Source organism: Bombina bombina, chromosome 6, assembly GCF_027579735.1.
Source record: "Bombina bombina isolate aBomBom1 chromosome 6, aBomBom1.pri, whole genome shotgun sequence".
NCBI lineage: Eukaryota > Metazoa > Chordata > Amphibia > Anura > Bombinatoridae > Bombina > Bombina bombina.
In genome coordinates, this window is record NC_069504.1 from 1,100,614,171 (window position 1) to 1,100,633,865 (window position 19,695).

Consider the following 19,695-nt stretch of genomic DNA (forward strand, 5'->3'; position numbering starts at 1 on the left):
ACTGTTCGGCTATCAGTGGCTCAATGTATGGAGGTAATTGGTCTGATGGTCGCTACCATGGAAATCATTCCCTTTGCTCGATTCCATTTGAGAGCTCTGCAATTATGCATGTTCAGACAATGGAATGGAAACCATTTGGATCTGTCTCAGAGGATAGATCTAGACCAGTCAACAAGAGATTCTCTCCCATGGAGGCTTTCTCAGGACCATCTGTCTCAGGGCACATGCTTCCGGAGACCTTCCTGGGTGATTGTGACCACGGATGCCAGTCTGCTAGGCTGGGGAGCAGTATGTGACTCATTAAAGGAGCAGGGACTATGGACTCGGGAGGAGTCTGCTCTCCCCATAAACATCTTGGAGTTAAGAGCGATTTACAATGCTCTGATGGCTTAGCCTCAATTGTCCTTAGCCCAGTTTAGCAGGTTTCAGTCGGACAACATCACCTCAGTGGCTTACATCAACCACCAGGCAGAAACTCAGCATTGAAGGAGGTGGCACGGATTATTCAGTGGGCAGAAGCTCACAATTGTTGTCTATCTGCCATCCACATTCCTGGAGTGGACAACTGGGAAGCGGATTTCCTGAGCAGACAGACATTTCATCCCAGGGAGTGGGCTCTCCATCTTGAGGTGTTCTCCAGGTTAACCCTCAAATGGGGGGTGCCGGAGTTGGATCTGATGGCATCTTGGCAGAACGCCAAGCTTCCAAGGTACAGTTCAAGGTCAAGAGATCCTTAGGCCTCTCTGATATCCTTGGGATTTCGGTCTAGCATACCTGTTTCCTCCGTTTGCGCTCCTTCCACGAGTTATTGCTTGTATCAAACAAGAGAGAGCATTGGTAATTGTAATAGCTCCTGCATGGTCTCGCAGGATCTGGTATGCAGACATAGTGAAGATGTCTTCTCGGCTGCCTTGGAGGTTGCCTCTGAGGAAGGACCTTCTAACTCAGGGTCCATTCCTCCATCCAAATCTCATTTCTCTGAAGCTGACTGCTTGGAGATTGAACGCTTAGTTCTGTCTAAGCGTGGATTTTCTGAGTCGGTCATTGAGACCATGATCCAAGCCTGTTACTCGAAAAATTTACCATAAGGTATGGCGTAAATACCTTTATTGGTGTGAATCTAAGGGCTACTCTTGGAGTAGGGTCAGGATTCATAGAATTTTGTCTTTTCTCCAGGAAGGTCTGGAGAAAGAGTTGTCAGTCAGTTCTCTGAAAGGTCAGATTTCTGCATTATCTATTGTGTTACACAAGCGTCTGGCGGATGTGCTAGATGGTCAGTCTTTTTGTCAGGCCCTGGTCAGAATCAGGCCTGTGTTTAAACCGGTTGCTCCTCCTTAGAGCCTTAATCTTGTTCTTAAAGTTTTGCAGCAGGCTCTGTTTGAGCCAATGCATTCCATAGATATTAAGTTGCTATCTTAGAAGGATTCTTATTGCTATCTCTTCTGCTCAAAGAATTTCGGAACTCTCGGCTTTGCAGTGTGATTTGCCTTACCTTATCTTTCATGCGGATAATGCGGTTCTTCGTACAAAATTGGGGTTTCTTCCTAAAGTGGTTTCTGATAGAAATATTAATCAGGAAATTGTTGTTCCTTCTCTCTGTCCCAATCCTTCTCATAAAGAACGTCTGTTGCACAACTTGGATGTTGTGCATGCTCTAAAATTCTACATACAGACGACTAAGGATTTTCACCAGTCTTCTGCCCTGTTTGTTTCTCAGGAAAGCGTAAGGGTCAGGAGGCTACTTCTACTTCTCTTTCCCTCTGGTTGAGAAGTATGATTTGTTTTGCTTGTGAGACTGCTGGACAGCAGCCTCCTGAGAGAATTACAGCTCATTCCACTAGGGCTGTCTCCTCTTCTTCGGCTTTCAAAGATGAAGCTTCTGTGGAACTGCTTTGTACGGCTGCAACTTGGTCCTCTCTGCATACTTTTTCCAAATTTTCAAATTTGATACTTTTGCCTTGGCTGAGGCCTCTTTTGGGAAAAGGGTTCTTCAAGTGGTGGTGCCTTCTGTTTAGGTCTGCCTGTCTTGTTCTCCCTCTCTGTTCATTCTGTGTCCTCTAGCTTGGGTAATGGTTCCCACTAGTAATTGAATGACGTTGTGGACTCTCCATACCTTAGGGAAAAAAACTAAATGTATGCTTACCTGATAAAAAAAAAATATTTCTGGATATGGAGAGTCCATGACCCTACCCTTTATTAAGACAGTTATTTATTACTAAACCTCAGGCACCTCTACACCTTTGTGTTATTCTTTTTCCATTTCCCTTCGGTCGAATTACTGGGGATTATGGGTAGGGGAGTGACACTTAACAGCTTTGCTGTGGTGCTCTTTGCCTCCTCCTGCTGGCCAGCAGTGATATTACCACTAGTAATTGAATGACGTCGTGGACTCTCCATATCTGGAAAGAAATGTATCAGGTAAGCATAAATTTAGTTTTTTTATATTTCCACTGTGTGATATTTGCGGCTGAGCAGCTTTTTTGGCTTTATGCCTGTAAGAAGGGAATTTGCTGCTTCCATTGCCGGGCAGATCTAGCTAAACCCAGGCTTTATGGGATTAGGCTTTGTGGATTAGATAAAATTCCCCTTTTCTTTCCCTTTACGGCCCGTTTTTCACGGATGTTTAATGTGTCTATGTAGCTCCGTATGTATTTAGTACTTCCCTCTTTGTCTAGGGTGCACAGTATTTAAAGGGGCATGAAACCCACATTTCTCTTGTTAAGTGTATCCAGTCCACGGATCATCCATTACTTATGGGATATTGTCCTTCCCAACAGGAAGTTGCAAGAGGATCACCCACAGCAGAGCTGCTATATAGCTCCTCCCCTAACTGCCATATCCAGTCATTCTCTTGCAACTCTCAGCAAAGATGGAGGTCATAAGAGGAGAGTGGTGTTTTATACTTAATTTATTTCTTCAATCAAAAGTTTGTTATTTTTAAATGGTACCAGAGTGTGCTGTTTATCTCAGGCAGTATTTAGAAGAACAATCTGCCTGCATTTTCTATGATCTTAGCAGAAGTAACTAAGATCCATGTCTGTTCTCACATATTCTGAGGAGTGAGGTAACTTCAGAGAGGGAATGGCGTGCAGGTTTTCCTGCAATAAGGTATGTGCAGTTAATATTTTTCTAGGGATGGAATTTGCTAGAAAATGCTGCTTATACCGGATTAATGTAAGTAAAGCCTTAAATGCAGTGATAGCTACTGGTATCAGGCTTATTACTAGAGATGCATACTCTTATAAAAATGTAATATAAAATGTTTGCTGGCATGTTAATCGTTTTTATATATTTTTGGTGACAAAACTTATTGGGGCCTAGTTTTTTTCCACATGGCTGGTTTGATTTCTGCCTAGAGACAGTTTCCTGAAGCTTTCCACTGTTGCAATATGAGTGGGAAGGGCCTATTTTAGTGCTTTTCTGTGCAGCTAAAAATACTGACAGAGACATTCAGCTTCCCTCTGCATGATACAGGACATCTCTGAAGGGCTCAAAAGGCTTCAAAGTCGTGTTTGAGGAGGGCAACAATCACAGTAGACTGTGGCAGTTGTTGTGACTGTGTTTAAAAAACGTTTTTGTCATTTATTATTCTGTTTTTGTTATTAAGGGGTTAATCATCCATTTGCAAGTGGGTGCAATGCTCTGCTGACTTGTTAAAGGCACAGTAACGTTTTTTATATTGCTTGTTAACTTGCTTTAAAGTGTTTTCCAAGCTTGCTAGTCTCATTGCTAGTCTGTACAAACATGTCTGAAACAGAGGATACTTGTTCATTATGTTTAAAAGCCATGGTGGAGCCCCATAGGAGAATGTGTACTAAATGTATTGATTTCACCTTAAACAGTAAAGATCAGTCTTTATCTATAAAAGAATTGTCACCAGAGGGGTCTGTCGAGGGGGAAGTTATGCCGACTAACTCTCCCCACGTGTCGGACCCTTCGCCTCCCGCTCAAGGGGCGCACGCTAATATGGCGCCAAGTACATCAGGGACGCCCATAGCGATTACTTTGCAGGACATGGCTGCAATCATGAATAATACCCTGTCAGAAGTATTATCCAGATTGCCTGAATTGAGAGGCAAGCGCGATAGCTCTGGGGTTAGACGAGATACAGAGCGCGTAGATGCTGTAAGAGCCATGTCTGATACTGCGTCACAATATGCAGAACCTGAGGACGGAGAGCTTCAGTCTGTGGGTGACGTCTCTGATTCGGGGAGACCTGATTCAGAGATTTCTAATTTTAAATTTAAGCTTGAGAACCTCCGTGTATTGCTTGGGGAGGTATTAGCTGCTCTGAATGACTGTGACACAATTGCAGTGCCAGAGAAATTGTGTAGGCTGGATAAATACTATGCAGTGCCGGTGAGTACTGATGTTTTTCCAATACCTAAAAGGCTTACAGAAATTATTAGTAAGAAGTGGGATAGGCCCGGTGTGCCCTTTTCCCCACCTCCTATATTTAGAAAAATGTTTCCAATAGATGCCACTACACAGGACTTATGGCAGACTGTCCCTAAGGTGGAGGGAGCAGTTTCTACTTTAGCAAAACGTACCACTATCCCGGTTGAGGACAGTTGTGCTTTTTCAGATCCAATGGATAAAAAATTAGAGGGTTACCTTAAGAAAATGTTTATTCAACAAGGTTTTATTTTACAGCCCCTTGCATGCATTGTGCCTGTCACTGCTGCGGCGGCATTCTGGTTTGAGGCCCTGGAAGAGGCCATCCATACAGCTCCATTGACTGAAATTGTTGACAAGCTTAGAACTCTTAAGCTAGCTAACTCATTTGTTTCTGATGCCATTGTTCATTTGACTAAACTAACGGCTAAGAATTCCGGATTCGCCATCCAGGCACGTAGGGCGCTATGGCTCAAATCCTGGTCAGCTGATGTGACTTCAAAGTCTAAATTACTCAACATTCCTTTCAAGGGGCAGACCTTATTCGGGCCTGGTTTGAAAGAAATTATTGCTGACATTACTGGAGGTAAGGGTCATACCCTTCCTCAGGACAGGGCCAAATCAAAGGCCAAACAGTCTAATTTTCGTGCCTTTCGAAATTCCAAGGCAGGAGCAGCATCAACTTCCTCCGCTTCAAGACAAGAGGGAACTTTTGCTCAATCTAAGCAGGCCTGGAAACCTAACCAGTCCTGGAACAAAGGCAAGCAGGCCAGAAAGCCTGCTGCTGCCTCTAAGACAGCATGAAGGAACGGCCCCCTATCCGGCGACGGATCTAGTAGGGGGCAGACTTTTTCTCTTCGCCCAGGCGTGGGCAAGAGATGTTCAGGATCCCTGGGCGTTGGAGATCATATCTCAGGGATATCTTCTGGACTTCAAAGCTTCCCCTCCACAAGGGAGATTTCATCTTTCAAGGTTATCTGCAAATCAGATAAAGAAAGAGGCATTCCTACGCTGTGTGCAAGACCTTCTAGTAATGGGAGTGATCCATCCAGTTCCGCGGACGGAACAAGGACAGGGTTTTTATTCAAATCTGTTTGTGGTTCCCAAAAAAGAGGGAACCTTCAGACCAATTTTGGATCTAAAGATCTTAAACAAATTCCTCAGAGTTCCATCTTTCTCCAACATAGGTGTGTCCGGTCCACGGCGTCATCCTTACTTGTGGGATATTCTCTTCCCCAACAGGAAATGGCAAAGAGCCCAGCAAAGCTGGTCACATGATCCCTTCTAGGCTCCGCCTACCCCAGTCATTCTCTTTGCCGTTGTACAGGCAACATCTCCACGGAGATGGCTTAGAGTTTTTTAGTGTTTAACTGTAGTTTTTCATTATTCAATCAAGAGTTTGTTATTTTCAAATAGTGCTGGTACGTACTATTTACTCAGAAACAGAAAAGAGATGAAGAATTCTGTTTGTATGAGGAAAATGATTTTAGCAACCGTAACTAAAATCCATGGCTGTTCCACACAGGACTGTTGAGAGCAATTAACTTCAGTTGGGGGAACAGTTTGCAGTCCCTTGCTGCTTGAGGTATGACACATTCTAACAAGACGATGTAATGCTGGAAGCTGTCATTTTCCCTATGGGATCCGGTAAGCCATGTTTATTACGATTGTAAATAAGGGCTTCACAAGGGCTTATTTAAACTGTAGACTTTTTCTGGGCTAAATCGATTGATTATTAACACATATTTAGCCTTGAGGAATCATTTTATCTGGGTATTTTGATATAATAATATCGGCAGGCACTGTTTTAGACACCTTATTCTTTAGGGGCTTTCCCAAAGCATAGGCAGAGTCTCATTTTCGCGCCGGTGTTGCGCACTTGTTTTTGAGAGGCATGGCATGCAGTCGCATGTGAGAGGAGCTCTGATACTTATAAAAGACTTCTGAAGGCGTCATTTGGTATCGTATTCCCCTTTGGGTTTGGTTGGGTCTCAGCAAAGCAGATACCAGGGACTGTAAAGGGGTTTAAAGCTTAAAACGGCTCCGGTTCCGTTATTTTAAGGGTTAAAGCTTCCAAAATTGGTGTGCAATATTTTCAAGGCTTTAAGACGCTGTGGTGAAAATTTGGTGAATTTTGAACAATTCCTTCATGTTTTTTCGCAATTGCAGTAATAAAGTGTGTTCAGTTTAAAATTTAAAGTGACAGTAACGGTTTTATTTTAAAACGTTTTTTGTACTTTCTGATCAAGTTTATGCCTGTTTAACATGTCTGAACTACCAGATAGACTGTGTTCTGAATGTGGGGAAGCCAGAATTCCTATTCATTTAAATAAATGTGATTTATGTGATAATGACAATGATGCCCAAGATGATTCCTCAAGTGAGGGGAGTAAGCATGGTACTGCATCATTCCCTCCTTCGTCTACACGAGTCTTGCCCACTCAGGAGGCCCCTAGTACATCTAGCGCGCCAATACTCCTTACTATGCAACAATTAACGGCTGTAATGGATAATTCTGTCAAAAACATTTTAGCCAAAATGAACCCTTGTCAGCGTAAGCGTGGCTGCTCTGTTTTAGTTACTGAAGAGCATGACGACGCTGATATTAATATCTCTGAAGGGCCCCTAACCCAATCTGAGGGGGCCAGGGAGGTTTTGTCTGAGGGAGAAATTACTGATTTAGGGAACATTTCTCAGCAGGCTGAATCTGATGTGATTACATTTAAATTTAAATTGGAACATCTCCGCATTTTGCTTAAGGAGGTATTATCCACTCTGGATGATTGTGAAAATTTAGTCATCCCAGAGAAACTATGTAAAATGGACAAGTTCCTAGAGGTGCCGGGGCTCCCAGAAGCTTTTCCTATACCCAAGCGGGTGGCGGACATTGTTAATAAAGAATGGGAAAGGCCCGGTATTCCTTTCGTCCCTCCCCCCATATTTAAAAAATTGTTTCCTATGGTCGACCCCAGAAAGGACTTATGGCAGTCAGTCCCCAAGGTCGAGGGAGCGGTTTCTACTTTAAACAAACGCACCACTATTCCCATAGAGGATAGTTGTGCTTTCAAAGATCCTATGGATAAAAAATTAGAAGGTTTGCTTAAAAAGATGTTTGTTCAGCAGGGTTACCTTCTACAACCCATTTCATGCATTGTCCCTGTCACTACTGCCGCATATTTCTGGTTTGATGAACTGCTTAAGGTGCTCGATAGTGACTCTCCTCCTTATGAGGAGATTATGGACAGAATCAATGCTCTCAAATTGGCTAATTCTTTCACTCTAGACGCCTCTTTGCAATTGGCTAAGTTAGCGGCTAAGAACTCTGGGTTTGCTATTGTGGCGCGCAGAGCGCTTTGGTTGAAATCTTGGTCGGCTGATGCGTCTTCCAAGAACAAGCTACTAAACATTCCTTTCAAGGGGAAAACGTTGTTTGGTCCTGACTTGAAGGAGATTATCTCTGATATCACTGGGGGTAAGGGCCACGCCCTTCCTCAGGATCGGCCTTTCAAGGCAAAAAATAGACCTAATTTTCGTCCCTTTCGTAAAAACGGACCAGCCCAAGGTGCTACGTCCTCTAAGCAAGAGGGTAATACTTCTCAGGCCAAGCCAGCTTGGAGACCAATGCAAGGCTGGAACAAGGGAAAGCAGGCCAAGAAACCTGCCACTGCTACCAAGACAGCATGAAATATTGGCCCCCGATCCGGGACCGGATCTGGTGGGGGGCAGACTCTCTCTCTTCGCTCAGGCTTGGGCAAGAGATGTTCTGGATCCTTGGGCGCTAGAAATAGTCTCCCAGGGTTATCTTCTGGAATTCAAGGGACTTCCCCCAAGGGGGAGGTTCCACAGGTCGCAGTTGTCTTCAGACCACATAAAAAGACAGGCGTTCTTACATTGTGTAGAAGACCTGTTAAAAATGGGAGTGATTCATCCTGTTCCATTAAGAGAACAAGGGATGGGGTTCTACTCCAATCTGTTCATAGTTCCCAAAAAAGAGGGAACGTTCAGACCAATCCTAGATCTCAAGATCTTAAACAAATTTCTCAAGGTCCCATCGTTCAAGATGGAAACCATTCGAACTATCCTCCCTTCCATCCAGGAAGGTCAATTCATGACCACGGTGGATTTAAAGGATGCGTATCTACATATTCCTATCCACAAGGAACATCATCGGTTCCTAAGGTTTGCATTCCTGGACAAACATTACCAGTTCGTGGCGCTTCCTTTCGGATTAGCCACTGCTCCAAGGATTTTCACAAAGGTACTAGGGTCCCTTCTAGCGGTGCTAAGACCAAGGGGCATTGCAGTAGTACCTTACCTGGACGACATTCTGATTCAAGCGTCGTCCCTTCCTCAAGCAAAGGCTCACACGGACATTGTCCTGGCCTTTCTCAGATCTCACGGCTGGAAAGTGAACGTGGAAAAGAGTTCTCTATCCCCGTCAACAAGGGTTCCCTTCTTGGGAACAATTATAGACTCCTTAGAAATGAGGATCTTTCTAACAGAGGCCAGAAAAACAAAGCTTCTGGACTCTTGTCGGATACTTCATTCCGTTCCTCTTCCTTCCATAGCTCAGTGCATGGAAGTGATCGGGTTGATGGTGGCGGCGATGGACATAGTTCCTTTTGCGCGCATTCATCTAAGACCATTACAACTGTGCATGCTCAGTCAGTGGAATGGGGACTATACAGACTTGTCTCCGAAGATACAAGTAAATCAGAGAACCAGAGACTCACTCCGTTGGTGGCTGTCCCTGGACAATCTGTCTCAAGGGATGATGTTCCACAGACCAGAGTGGGTCATTGTCACGACCGACGCCAGTCTGATAGGCTGGGGCGCGGTCTGGGGATCCCTGAAAGCTCAGGGTCTTTGGTCTCGGGAAGAATCTCTTCTACCGATAAATATTCTGGAACTGAGAGCGATATTCAATGCTCTCCAGGCCTGGCCCCAGCTTGCGAGGACCAGGTTCATACGGTTTCAATCAGACAACATGACGACTGTTGCGTACATCAACCATCAGGGGGGAACAAGGAGTTCCCTAGCGATGGAAGAAGTAACCAAAATTATTCTTTGGGCGGAGTCTCACTCCTGCCACCTGTCTGCTATCCACATCCCAGGAGTGGAAAATTGGGAAGCGGATTTTCTGAGTCGGCAGACATTGCATCCGGGGGAGTGGGAACTCCATCCGGAAATCTTTGCCCAAGTCACTCACCTGTGGGGCATTCCAGACATGGATCTGATGGCCTCTCGTCAGAACTTCAAAGTTCCTTGCTACGGGGCCAGATCCAGGGATCCCAAGGCGGCTCTAGTGGATGCACTAGTAGCACCTTGGACCTTCAAACTAGCTTATGTGTTCCCGCCATTTCCTCTCATCCCCAGGCTGATAGCCAGGATCAAGCAGGAGAGGGCGTCGGTGATCTTGATAGCTCCTGCGTGGCCACGCAGGACTTGGTATGCAGATCTGGTGAATATGTCATCGGCTCCACCTTGGAAGCTACCTTTGAGACGAGACCTTCTTGTTCAGGGTCCGTTCGAACATCCGTATCTGGTTTCACTCCAGCTGACTGCTTGGAGATTGAACGCTTGATTTTATCGAAGCGAGGATTCTCAGATTCTGTTATCGATACTCTTGTTCAGGCCAGAAAGCCTGTGACTAGAAAGATTTACCACAAAATTTGGAAAAAATATATCTGTTGGTGTGAATCTAAAGGATTCCCTTGGGACAAGGTTAAGATTCCTAGGATTCTATCCTTCCTTCAAGAAGGATTGGAAAAAGGATTATCTGCAAGTTCCCTGAAGGGACAGATTTCTGCCTTGTCGGTATTACTTCACAAAAAGCTGGCAGCTGTGCCAGATGTTCAAGCCTTTGTTCAGGCTCTGGTTAGAATCAAGCCTGTTTACAAACCTTTGACTCCTCCTTGGAGTCTCAATTTAGTTCTTTCAGTTCTTCAGGGGGTTCCGTTTGAACCCTTACATTCCGTTGATATTAAGTTATTATCTTGGAAAGTTTTGTTTTTAGTTGCGATTTCTTCTGCTAGAAGAGTCTCAGAATTATCTGCTCTGCAGTGTTCTCCTCCTTATCTGGTGTTCCATGCAGATAAGGTGGTTTTACGTACTAAACCTGGTTTTCTTCCAAAAGTTGTTTCTAACAAAAACATTAACCAGGAGATTATCGTACCTTCTCTGTGTCCAAAACCAGTTTCAAAGAAGGAACGTTTGTTGCACAATTTGGATGTTGTTCGCGCTCTAAAATTCTATTTAGATGCTACAAAGGATTTTAGACAAACATCTTCCTTGTTTGTTGTTTATTCAGGTAAAAGGAGAGGTCAAAAAGCAACTTCTACCTCTCTCTCTTTTTGGATTAAAAGCATCATCAGATTGGCTTACGAGACTGCCGGACGGCAGCCTCCCGAAAGAATCACAGCTCATTCCACTAGGGCTGTGGCTTCCACATGGGCCTTCAAGAACGAGGCTTCTGTTGATCAGATATGTAGGGCAGCGACTTGGTCTTCACTGCACACTTTTACCAAATTTTACAAGTTTGATACTTTTGCTTCTTCTGAGGCTATTTTTGGGAGAAAGGTTTTGCAAGCCGTGGTGCCTTCCATTTAGGTGACCTGATTTGCTCCCTCCCTTCATCCGTGTCCTAAAGCTTTGGTATTGGTTCCCACAAGTAAGGATGACGCCGTGGACCGGACACACCTATGTTGGAGAAAACAGAATTTATGTTTACCTGATAAATTTCTTTCTCCAACGGTGTGTCCGGTCCACGGCCCGCCCTGGTTTTTTTAATCAGGTCTGATATTTTATTTTCTTTAACTACAGTCACCACGGTACCATATGGTTTCTCCTATGCAAATATTCCTCCTTAACGTCGGTCGAATGACTGGGGTAGGCGGAGCCTAGAAGGGATCATGTGACCAGCTTTGCTGGGCTCTTTGCCATTTCCTGTTGGGGAAGAGAATATCCCACAAGTAAGGATGACGCCGTGGACCGGACACACCGTTGGAGAAAGAAATTTATCAGGTAAACATAAATTCTGTTTTCAAAATGGAAACTATTCGGACCATCCTACCCATGATTCAAGAGGGTCAGTACATGACCACAGTGGACTTAAAGGATGCCTACCTTCACATACCGATTCACAAAGATCCTAAGGTTTGCCTTTCTAGACAGGCATTACCAATTTGTAGCTCTTCCCTTCGGGTTGGCTACAGCCCCGAGAATCTTTACGAAGGTTCTGGGCTCACTTCTGGCGGTTCTAAGACCGCGAGGCATAGCGGTGGCTCCGTATCTAGACGACATCCTGATACAGGCGTTAAGCTTTCAAATTGCCAAGTCTCATACAGAGATAGTTCTGGCATTTCTGAGATCGCACGGGTGGAAAGTGAACGAGGAAAAAAGTTCTCTATCCCCACTCACAAGAGTCTCCTTCTTAGGGACTCTTATAGATTCTGTAGAGATGAAAATTTACCTGACGGAGTTCAGGTTATCAAAGCTTCTAAATGCTTGCCGTATTCTTCATTCCATTTTGCGCCCTTCGGTGGCTCAGTGTATGGAGGTGATCGGCTTAATGGTAGCGGCAATGGACATAGTGCCATTTGCGCGCCTACATTTCAGACCGCTGCAATTATGCATGCTAAGTCAGTGGAATGGGGATTACACAGATTTGTCCCCTCTGCTAAATCTGGATCAAGAGACCAGAGATTCTCTTCTCTGGTGGTTGTCTCGGGTCCACCTGTCCGAGGGTATGACCTTTCGCAGGCCAGATTGGACAATTGTAACAACAGATGCCAGCCTTCTAGGTCGGGGTACAGTCTGGAACTCCCTGAAGGCACTGGGATCATGGACTCAGGAGGAGAAACTCCTTCCGATAAATATTCTGGAGTTAAGAGCAATATTCAATGCTCTTCTGGCTTGGCCTCAGTTAGCAACACTGAGGTTCATCAGATTTCAGTCGGACAATATCACGACTGTGGCTTACATCAACCATCAAGGGGGAACCAGGAGTTCCCTAGCGATGTTAGAAGTCTCAAAAATAATTCGCTGGGCAGAGACTCACTCTTGCCACCTGTCAGCAATCCATATCCCAGGCGTGGAGAACTGGGAGGCGGATTTTCTAAGTCGTCAGACTTTTCACCCGGGGGAGTGGGAACTCCATCCGGAGGTGTTTGCTCAGTTGATTCATCGTTGGGGCAAACCAGAGTTGGATCTCATGGCGTCTCGCCAGAACGCCAAGCTTCCTTGTTACGGATCCAGGTCCAGGGACCCAGAAGCGACGCTGATAGATGCTCTAGCAGCGCCTTGGTTCTTCAACCTGGCTTATGTGTTTCCACCGTTTCCTCTGCTCCCTCGACTGATTGCCAAAATCAAACAGGAGAGGGCATCAGTGATTCTAATAGCGCCTGCGTGGCCACGCAGGACCTGGTATGCAGACCTAGTGGACATGTCATCCTTTCCACCATGGACTCTGCCTCTAAGACAGGACCTTCTAATACAAGGTCCTTTCAATCATCCAAATCTAATTTCTCTGAGACTGACTGCATGGAGATTGAACGCTTGATTCTATCAAAGCGTGGCTTCTCCAAGTCAGTCATTGATACCTTAATACAGGCACGAAAGCCTGTTACCAGGAAAATCTATCACAAGATATGGCGTACTATCTTTACTGGTGTGAATCCAAGAATTACTCATGGAGTAAGGTTAGGATTCATAGGATATTGTCCTTTCTCCAAGAGGGTTTGGACAAAGGATTATCAGCTAGTTCCTTAAAGGGACAGATTTCTGCTCTGTCTATTCTTTTGCACAAGCGTCTGGCAGAAGTTCCAGACGTCCAGGCATTTTGTCAGGCTTTGGTTAGAATTAAGCCTGTGTTTAAACCTGTTGCTCCCCCATGGAGCTTTAACTTGATTCTTAAAGTTCTTCAAGGAGTTCCGTTTGAACCCCTTCATTCCATTGATATTAAGCTTTTATCTTGGAAAGTTCTGTTTTTGATGGCTATTTCCTCGGCTCGGAGAGTCTCTGAGCTATCTGCCTTACAATGTGATTCTCCTTATCTGATTTTTCATGCAGATAAGGTAGTTCTGCGTACCAAACCTGGGTTTTTACCTAAGGTGATTTCTAACAAGAATATCAATCAAGAGATTGTTGTTCCATCATTGTGTCCTAATCCTTCTTCAAAGAAGGAACGTCTTTTACATAATCTGGACGTAGTCCGTGCCTTGAAGTTTTACTTACAAGCTACTAAAGATTTTCGTCAAACATCTTCCCTGTTTGTCGTTTATTCTGGACAGAGGAGAGGTCAAAAGGCTTCGGCAACCTCTCTTTCCTTTTGGCTTCGGAGTATTATACGCCTAGCCTATGAGACTGCTGGACAGCAGCCCCCTGAAAGAATTACAGCTCATTCTACTTGAGCTGTGGCTTCCACCTGGGCCTTTAAAAATGAGGCCTCTGTTGAACAGATTTGCAAGGCCGCGACTTGGTCTTCACTTCACACTTTTTCAAAATTTTACAAATTTGATACTTTTGCTTCTTCGGAGGCTGTTTTTGGGAGAAAGGTTCTTCAGGCAGTGGTTCCTTCCGCTTAATCCCTGCCTTGTCCCTCCCATCATCCGTGTACTTTAGCTTTGGTATTGGTATCCCATAAGTAATGGATGATCCGTGGACTGGATACACTTAACAAGAGAAAACATAATTTATGCTTACCTGATAAATTTATTTCTCTTGTAGTGTATCCAGTCCATGGCCCGCCCTGTCATTTTAAGGCAGGTCTAAAATTTAATTAAACTACAGTCATCACTGCACCCTATGGTTTCTCCTTTCTCTGTTTGTTTCGGTCGAATGACTGGATATGGCAGTTAGGGGAGGAGCTATATAGCAGCTCTGCTGTGGGTGATCCTCTTGCAACTTCCTGTTGGGAAGGAGAATATCCCATAAGTAATGGATGATCCGTGGACTGGATACACTACAAGAGAAATAAATTTATCAGGTAAGCATAAATTATGGTTTTTTCTTTCATGATTTAGAAAGAGAATGCAATTTTAAACATCTTTCTAATTTACTTCTATTATCTAATTTGTTTTACTCTCTTGATATTCTTTGCTGAAAAGCATATCTAGATATGCTCAGTAACTGCTGATTGGTTGCTGCACATAGAAGCCTTGTGTGATTGGGTCACCCATGTGCATTGCTTTTTCTTCAACTAAGAATATCTAAAAAATGAACCAAAATAAATAATAGAAGTAAAGTGTAATGTTGTTTAAATTTGTATTCTCTATCTGAATCATGAAAGAAATATTTTGGGTTTAGTGGCCCTTTAATTCCCAATTCCCTCCTTTGATTAGAGGGTTTGAATATTTTTATGGTGCAGTAAAATAGTGCCCTATGTTTGCCGTTATAGGTTATGGTCGTTAGTGCCTGTTATATTTATTTATTTATAAAATATTTTACCGGGAAGGATTATATATGTCATCAGGCTGTTATGCCTGTCAGACTTTCTCCTTATTGTGACGGGTATTTTATCACATCCCATTCCGGAGGTGACCGCCATGGTTAACGGATGCTTACCACAGCTTGTCAATTGTGCTGTGCGACGATTAGTAACTTTTGAGCAGTTTATATATAACTTTTTCCTGCTCCTCTCAGGGTCTGCTGCCGCCATATAGAGGCCATTTTGGATCTGATCGCTAGTAGTATGCTTTTATCTACAGCGTTTTTCAGCAGTAATGGCATCTACTGCTGCTAGGTTCTGCAGCTTACATGCCAAGTATTTCCTAGAAGGTAATCTTCTTTAGGAGTTTAAGACGGTCCCCTTGTATTGTTTACTCGTGTACTTGTTACTGTATATGAGGGTTAATGTCCCTTCCGCTTCTCTCACTTTATATTTAATAAGCGCTTATAAATTACTCTTAATGTGCTTTAGAGAGGTGGCAATTCTACAGCGTGAATCTGTTGTAATTCACATTTTTGCCTGTATCTGCTCTAAATTGAGGAGTCCTCCCTCTTTTTGTGTTTAAGGGTGTGTACTGGTGTTTTCCCTATATCAATGAATGTTAGGGGAATGATGTACTCAGAGTCTTTTCTGTGGCTGGTAGTGATTTATGTGAATAGGAATACTGTTATGTCTGTTTTGTCACTTTTTATTGGAGAGTATTCTCTATGTGAACATTCCTACTGGCTGTATAGGCTGATCCTAATTTCATGAACAAAGTCACTAAAGTCACTTAGGTGAGCTCTGGTGCTGTGGCATCTCTGTGGACCTCAGCGTCCTATATGTTTACTCCTAGTCTTGCTTGAGATTGTACAGCAAGGGAGTTAAAATGACATTTTCTTCTTTTTCAAGACCTATATTTATTCCCTGTTCTAAGAATACCAGTTAATCAGTTATTCCTTGGTATTTGGTGCCATCTTGTGGTGCTTTGATGTTATTACACGTATTATTAATTTTCAACATCTGAGTGGAATTTTTCCTAGTTTTCTATGGAATATATAAAGGGGAGAATTTCTAAATCTCTAGATATGCTCTCTAGTGGCTCAGTAGCCAGTCTCTGAAATACAACATGACAGACCAGAGTTTCCAAGACCCGATAGGGGCATACCAAATTCCTGGATTAAGACTCATTAACTGAGTCTATTAGGGTTAATATGACCTTTAACATGCATCTTATATGGTCCTTTAATGTATTCAGGCACATGTTCTTTGGAAAATGTTGTATGTCACCTTGTGATGTCTAATGTTTTCTGTACCTTTTTATTTTACTGTTTCTACATTGCAGTAAGTAGGTTTCTCTTACAAGGCCCTTTCAAGGGCTAGATGTGATTTCTATATCATTTTTCTATTTTTCAAGGAAGAAAAATAGACATGTATATTAACATGTATCTCCAAATTATTTAGTGTTCTATAGACATATATATATTTATCTCAGGGAAGGAATTGTTAATATTTGTGACGTGTATTGTTAATGTTCCATTCCGAATTACAAGAGAGACTCTGTTTGGACCTGGTCTGGCATATATCATTTCAGAGATTACAGGTGGAAAGGGATCTTTTCTACTTCAGGAAAAGAAGAATAGACATAGAGGTCATCAAACTTCTAATTTTTATTCCTTTAGTAACTTTAAGGGACAAAAGTAATTTATGTTTCCTCTTCAAAACCAGATCAACACAGATCTTCTTGGTAATCCAACTAGCCCTGGAACAAGGGAAAACAAAACAAGAAGTCTCCTGCTGATTCTAAATTAGCATGAAGGTTCAGCCCTCGATACCAGTGTGGATCAGGTGGGGGGCAGGCTCTCTCTTTTTCGACTAGCCTGGATATGTGATATTCCAGACCCTTGGCAGTGGACATAGTATCACAGGGTTACAGAATGTGATTCAAGTTTTGCACCCCCAGGGGCATATTGTTTCCTGTCCAGACTTTCCTCAAACCAAATAAAGAAGGAGGCCTTCTAAAACTGTGTAAATGACCTGTACTCTCTGGGAGTTATTGTTCCAATCCCTCTAGCAGAACAGGGTCTAGGATTCTATTCAAATCTGAGGTTTGCCTTTATGGAAAAGCACTTCCAATTTGTTGTTCTTCCATTCGGGTTGGCCACGGCTATTGGCTGTGATCAGATCCCAGGGAATTGCTGTGGCGCCTTATCTAGACGACATCTTGGTTCAGACGTCGTCTTTTCAACTAGCCCTATCTCAAACAAAGAGGTTGTTGTCATTTTTACGTTCCCATGGGTGGAAGGTGAATTTAGAGCAAATTTTCTCTTGGTCCATCTACCAAAGTGTGTTTCCTAGGGACTATAATAAATTCCCTGTCCATGAAGTTTTTTTCTGACGGAGGTCAGAAGAGACAAGATCTTGCTTCCTGCCTTTCTCTTCAGTCTGCCTTTTGTCCATTTGTGGGCCAATGCATGGAGGTGATTGGTCTGATGGTGGCACCCATGGATCCCTTTTGCTCGGTGCCATCTACGGCCACGGCAGTTTTGTATGCTCTGTCAATGGAATGGAGATCATTCGGATTTATCTCAGAGGATAAATCTGGACCCTCTAACATGATACTCTCTCTTGTGTTGGGTGTCACAGGAACATTTGTCTTGGGCACTTGCTTTCTGAGACCTTCCAGGGAAATTGTGACTACTGATGCCAGCCTGTCAAGCTGGGGAACTGTTTGGGGCCCTCTAAAGGCTCAGGGCCTGTGGTCTCGGGAAGAGTCCTCTATTCCCATAAACATCTTGGAGTTGAGAGCTATCTTCAATGCCCTATTAGCGTGGCCTCAACTGTTGTTGGTCCGGTTTATAAGATTTCAATTGGACAACATCACCTCAGTGGCTTACATCAACCACCAGGGAGGGACTCGGAGTTCCTTAGCCATGAAGGAGGTGACTCAAATTCTGCAGTGGGCCCACGATTGTCACCTATCTGACATCCACATTCCAGGAGTGGACAACTGGGAAGCAGATTTTCTGAGCAGACAGACCTTTCATTCTGGGGAGTGGGCTCTCCATCCGGAAGTGTTTTTCTCAGATATTCCTCAAGTGGGGGGTTTCAGAGTTCCTTGGAGGTTTTTCTCAGGTTTATCTGTTGTTCCTCCATTTGTTCTCTTTCCACGAGTCATTGCTCGTATAAAACAGGAGAGAACATCAGTGACACGAATAGCTCCAGCATGATCTCGCAGGATCTGGTTTGCGGATCTAGTGAGGATGTTATTTCTACCTCTTTGGGGGTTCCCTCAGAGGAAAGACCTTCTACTTCAGGGTCCTTTCCTCCATCAAAAACCTAGATTCTCTAAAGCTGACTGCTTGGAGATTGAATGCCTAGTTCTGTCTAAACGTGTTTTTTTTTTTTTAAAGGGACACTCAGGTTAAATTAAATTTTCATGATTCAGATACAGCATGTAATTTTAAACAACTTTCCAATTTACTTCCATTAAAAAAATGTGCACAGTCTTTTATATTTACAATTTTTGAGTCATCAGATCCTACTGAGCATGTGCAAGAATTGGCAGACTATACGTATATGCATTTGTAATTGGCTGATTGCTATCACATGGTACAAGGGGAGTGGAAATATACATAACTTTGAAATTCATTATAAAAAAATCTACTACTCATTTGAAGTTCAGACTAAGTGCTATTGCATTGTCTTGTTATCTTGCATTTGTTGATTATGCAAATCTAATGTGTTGACTGGTGGACATTGAAACTATGATTCAGGCTCAAAAACCGGTTACTTGCAAGATTTCCCATAAGAAATGGCGTAAATATCTTTTTTGGTGTGAATCTAAGGGGTTCTCCTGGAGCCGGGTGAGGATTCCCCAGATTTTTTCTTTTCTTCAGGATGGACTGGATAAGGGTTTATCTGTCAGTTCTCTAAAGGGTCAGATTTCTGCGTTATCTATCCATTTGCACTAGCGTCTGGCAGACCTGCCAGATGTTCAAGCCTTTGTACAGGCCCTGGTTAGAATAAGGCCTGTGTTTAAAGGGACACTGTACCCAATTTTTTTCTTTTGTAATTCAGAAAGAGCATGCAATTTTAAGCAACTTTCTAATTTACTCCTATTATCAATTTTTCTTCGTTCTCTTGCTATCATTATTTTAAAAAGAAGGCATCTAAGCTTTTTTTTGGTTTTAGTACTCTAGACAGCAGTTTTTTATTGGTGGATGAATTTATCCACCAATCAGCAAGGACAACCTAGGTTGTTCACCAAAAATGGGCCGGCATCTAAACTTACATTCTTGCATTTCAAATAAAGATACCAAGAGAATAAAGAAAATTTGATAATAGGAGTAAATTAGAAAGTTGCTTAAAATTTCATGCTCAATCTGAATCACGAAAGAAAAATTTTGGGTACAGTGTCCCTTTAAGTCTGTTGCTCTTTAGTTCTTAAAGTTTTTCAGCAGGCTCCGTTTGAGCCAATGCATGTTGTTGATATAAAACTGTTATCCTGGAAAGTTTTGTTTCTTGTTGCCATTTCTTCTGCTGTGAGTGTTTGAGTTTTCAGCCCCGCAGTGTTATTTTTCATACTGAAAAGGTAGTCCTTCGTACTAAATTGGGGTTTTCTCCCTAAGGTAGTATCGGATTGAAACATTAATCAGGAAATTGTTGTTCCTTTTTGTCTTTATCCTTCTTCTCAAAAATATCACCCTTTGCATAACTTGGATGTTGAGTGGGCTCTAAAAGTTTTACTTACAAGCTACTAAAGGGTCAGAAGGCCAATCTACTTCTCTATCTCTCTGGTTGAGAAGTTTGATTTGTTCGGCTTCTGAGACTGATGGACAGCAGCCTCCGGAGAGGTTTACGGCTCATTCCAC

At 43.2% G+C, this 19,695-nt stretch overlaps 1 protein-coding gene across 1 annotated transcript in view; it reads left to right on the top strand.

The window, feature by feature from the left end:
* Nucleotides 1-19,695, top strand: part of AMN1 (antagonist of mitotic exit network 1 homolog) — a 417,395-nt gene that overhangs the window by 265,704 nt on the left and 131,996 nt on the right. The window lies entirely within an intron of this gene.